This window comes from Tamandua tetradactyla, chromosome 22, assembly GCF_023851605.1.
Source record: "Tamandua tetradactyla isolate mTamTet1 chromosome 22, mTamTet1.pri, whole genome shotgun sequence".
Taxonomy (NCBI): Eukaryota; Metazoa; Chordata; class Mammalia; order Pilosa; family Myrmecophagidae; genus Tamandua; species Tamandua tetradactyla.
The window spans coordinates 150,585-155,558 of record NC_135348.1 but is presented as its reverse complement, the minus strand read 5'-3'; the positions used below and the strand labels follow the sequence as shown (position 1 = coordinate 155,558).

Sequence of the window (4,974 nt, the reverse complement as noted above, 5' to 3'; positions counted from 1 at the left end):
TAAAATCCAACTTAATTAATTCATAACAAGTTGTGTAAGGGACATATTCTGTTTGTCACAACCATGAGAAATGAGGCACAATGGCATTTCGCTCCTCTTGGCTAACTAACTGACTTTCCCAGATACACAATACTATTCTGGTATATTGCATTCCAGCAGTTAGCAAACTAGAACAGTGCATATTCAGTATCTTCCTACAATTCACTTATAATGTTATTAATTAATCAAACCAAATTACATATTTATACTGTTCTTTCCAACAGCCCCTGTCAGTCCAATAATCTTAAAATGAATCAACTGTATTCCTGAGTAATTCAATTTAACTGCTATAACACTTAAGATGTCAAATGCCACAAAAAGCGAATGGTCTTAAGTATAGTAACTTTATCATAGGATTGGATAGGTGGTTGCTCTCTTCTCTAAACCCTCATCTGTGAATATTTTGTAGGAACTAGCAATATAGTCTCTACTTTTATAGAAACAAATCTTAAAAAGAAACTAAGTAAGCATTTGGAAATACCCTCTCACTGACAAACCTTCCAAGTAAAGAGCACTAATCTAAATTTTTAAATTTTAGCTTTACATCAGCTTGGTGACCTTTCTATCATAAATTTCACCTCTTCTCAAAAAAGATCTTTTGAAACCTTAATTTTAAAGGAGGGAACAGGGAGGTTTTTTCTGACTGAGACTAGGGCTAGGGTGGGAAGCCTAACAGAAGACTGATGGCCAAAAACTGCAAGAGGCTTGAGGCAGGTAGACAGAGTATTTGTGAATTTTGCTGAACTTCAAAAAAAGACTCTTGCATGGTGGATTAATAAGAATGTTGAAATTCTGTGAAATATTTTATTCTGGATAATACTGGATTTTTATCCTAGGCCAGTAGATATACTGCTCACATAAATTCAGACGTATGAAGACCCCATTTAGAGAGACACCTGGCCAGCCCATGCAGAGCTGATGAAGGACATGTTAGCATATTTGCAAACATTATAAAGGAAAGAACTTCCCACAAAATCTTCATAGCAGCGTGGAACCCAGCAAACCTCTTTCCCAGCCCCAAAAGTACGTTGTAGGCTACACAATTCAACATAGGTTGAAAGAAGGGAGTGTACCTGTTACACAGTGAAAAGGAACAATTCTGGATCGAATTCCTATAATTTTCCTTTGTATTTTATAAAATATAATGTATTTTTCATGTTTATGGACTAGAAATTAATAAAGATGCAAAAGTTTTCTGCACTTGAAGTTTCCCTGATAGAGTTGCAATGTCTCAGACCAGCGATTCACACAATGATTACCAAAGCAGTAGAGCCAATGTATGGGGTGGAGTAGGTTCTAAAGATGAATGGAGGGGGATGGTCTGAGAAGTTGTCCCTATAACGAATGCATGGTTTTACATTACCTGTGAGAAAGATCTTGTCTTTTATATGTATTAGTTCTTAGGTGACTATAAAGGATGTAGCCATCACATTTTGTCAAAAGGGAACCAGTAGAAGCTATGGACAGCCTGGTGGGAAACAAGTGGATTTTGTATCATTAGTGCAGCCTTAATAAATGCATATAGTTCAGAGATTTTCATGTTCACATTTTAAAATTAGGTTCATGACCTCATCTTTAGAGATTGAATTCATTTTTCATTTTTATTTCATTTTATACAGTGTGTGGAAAGTTCCTTATTTCTGTATTTAGACATATAAACAATATAATTCTGTAAGTTATTTTTGTAATTATGATTTAAATTCTATATTATACTTAAAACTTATAAGATAAATCCTTTATGTGTAAAAAAAGAATAATTCTTAATCTAGGAATTAATAAGGCAGCTTCTTGTCTTAGTTTGCCAGGACTGCTATAAAAAATACTGCAAAAAATAGTTGTATTCTTTCTTTTCTTACAATTTTGGAGGTCAGGAATTCCAAGACAAGGTATCAGTAGGCCATGTTTTCTGGTGGTGGCTCAATCTGTACCTTTGGTAACAGAAAATTAAGATTCAACTATTTCATTTCGGCCTAATCTTGACAGAATCTTCAAAGACCATACTTACAAATGAGTTAACCTAATTGGAAGTTAAGACTTGGACATGAATTTGTGGGGGACATGATTCAATCTAACATACTGCTTAAAGTGAATTTTAGACACTTCTTCCATCCTAAATCCTCTGTACTTCAGACTTAATAAAACCCAGCATAAGTGGAAAAAATATTTTATTCTATTATTTAGAACTTCACAAGTGAACTAGTTAATGCCATTAATAACACGGATCTTCTTCTCCAATAAGTACATTAAATTGGAATGGGTTTGGTTTGAAACAGCAAATCTTCATAACAATTTTGGCTTCTTAATGTGGAAAATGGGCAGTCATAAGGAAAATGTTCTATTTACATCTTTACAGAGCCTCTGGACTCCTTAATGTTACTAAATTACCTAGGGAATACAATTTTAAAATCAAGAAATTAGATAGTTTCTTAAAAAATGATTCAATATTTGGTTATTTGTTCCTTCAACTGGAAAAGGGATCTGTCCTGATGATTTTACCTGAGAATGTTTATCCCTGGATTAGATAGAATTGCAGTACGAAGTCTAATAGTAACGTTTCTTCTATTATTTGTCTGTGGTACAGTTCTCCTTTGTTTGATCTTTCGTGTCTTAAATGCTGTTTCACAGCTGCTATCCCATCCAAACAATCTCCTAACAAAAATTGTTGAAAATCTGATATGTTACTTGAAATGACTAGATAGAAAACCTGATTTACAATAATGATAGATCAAAGAGTAGTGCAGGTCTGAATTGATCATATCTGACAGCAGACATAATCTACATTTCAGCTCAGGCAATAAAATAGCCAAAAGGTGGCAATGAGAACTGAGAATAGCTTCAGGGACATAACTGTGGGCTACTGTAAATTCCTGCATATGAAGTTTAGACTGAAAGCCAAAAAAATAAATTCACTGTTCACTAGAGGAAGTTAAAATGATCCAATATATCTGAGCAAATATTTTGTTCACCTGAGAAAACAGCCTTCTTATTGGAGACAAGAATTAACTCATCAAGTCTTGCTCTATAAGATTTAGGATCTTGTCTGAAGATCTTTGTCTCATTATGCCCCCCAGTGTTATTGTGAATGCTTACCAATCCCAAAGCATTCCCTACATTGAAACTCTGCCTTAAATTGTTTTATCTCAAATTACAGAACTTTGTAAGTATCTTTCCTTAGTTCCTCATCTGAGTGCCTTTCACAATGATATTCTCCCTCTATTCAGGGAGTTTAATAAATGATCTTTGAATGACCATTCTATCTGTGGTCTCTCTGCTTCTAAATACATAGTTGTAAATTGGTGGAAACCCATAAAATAATTACTTAGTGAATACCTAGTTATATTTATTTAAGTAAAACTTATCAAGAAATTTAGAGTGTGAATAAAGGTTATATTAAATATTAACCAGAAAGTAATTAGATGTTCTCATAGCTTAGAACATGATCTTTACTTTAGTGAACCTAAGAAGCTATATTAACAATCTATAAGAAATAGAGGTGTTCTCTATCTACAACACAGGACTCACTCATGGCCACAATGTCAATTTAAAAATGATGTGACTTGCTATTAACTGAATCCAGTTTATTGCAAGCAATCTATAATTAATATTAGTTGCCAAATAACAGACATTAGCATATCTGTGATTGTGAGAAAGTTCATTGAGTTGAAATGAAGAACTTAAGCATGTCCCTCAGTCAAAACCAAAACCATGATTTCAAGATTTTAAATAATGTATACTAATATATGTATATTTGTCTGTATTATAAATATGCTCTACTATTTATTGTAATATTTAAAAATCTATTTTAATTTAGAAAATATATACAAAATATACATTCAATTCTTAAATTTTGTCTTAGAATTATTGGACTGATTGATTTTGCAAATATGTATCATTTTAATTTCTGACATTAATAATCCTAAAATTATATATACCTATATACAATTATTAGATATATGAAAAAAAGGAAGGTGGACAAGAATGAGTCAACAACAGAAAACAAATGAATCTGGAATTAGCAGAATTACTCCATTGAACTCTGGGATGCACCTTTAGAATGACAAAAGATATGAAGATTATTTCAGTAATATGCAAAGATTATTATTGATATAATTAGTGAAAATTTTTAATGCAGAGATATGAAGAAGTTATCAATAATCCTTAAATTCAGGTATTCCATGTTGATATTTTTAAATTAAAAAGAAGGAAATGGAAAAGTAAATGCCTTGCCCTTCAGCAGCCACTTGTTAGTTAGAAAAGCCCTTAAAGACAAATTTCCATAATTCCGGAGTTTTGCATTATTTGACCACATATATGTGATTATTTATTTTTATTCCTATTTAATCTTTGGTATTATTTATAATAAAGATAATTTATTTGGAATGTTTTCTTATTCCATCGTAAATATTTCAAAATATGTTGGAAATTCCACAGTAGGTATTTGTTGGGCATCATATAAAAGGAACATTAAGTTCAAATTCATTTAAAAAGTACAACTTCCTATATAAATAACTATATCTTCTCAAAAATAACTATAAGTTTTTATCAAAAGCATCAAATTAATAGGAAAACAATCTGTGTTATTGAAAAACTCAAATTTTTAGTAGTTGGAATTGACTTATTGCCATCTAAAATTCTATTTATATTTCTGAATTCTTATATCTCATAATATTTAAACTTTATTATCATGTTTTCTTATAAAATTGCCACATGAAAAGAAAAGTAAAATCATGAAATAAGTTATCCATACTATTGTTTGTAAAAAAAATTGATCAGTTCATTTTTAACCAATTTTAAAAATAGATAGTGGCTGCTTTACAAGGCATTGTGGTAAATATAAACATATAAAATAAAAGAAGCACTACTTAGTGAAAATTTTCTATAGCAATTCACATATTTTAACATCTGTCTAACTGCCCTGATAACATTCTGGGGCGT

General features: G+C 31.3%; 1 pseudogene; it reads left to right on the top strand.

Annotated features, from left to right (window-relative positions):
- The first annotated feature begins 910 nt into the window (after positions 1-910).
- On the top strand, positions 911-1,493 carry LOC143665947 (spindlin-1 pseudogene; annotated as a pseudogene).
- The last annotated feature ends 3,481 nt before the right edge of the window (positions 1,494-4,974 follow it).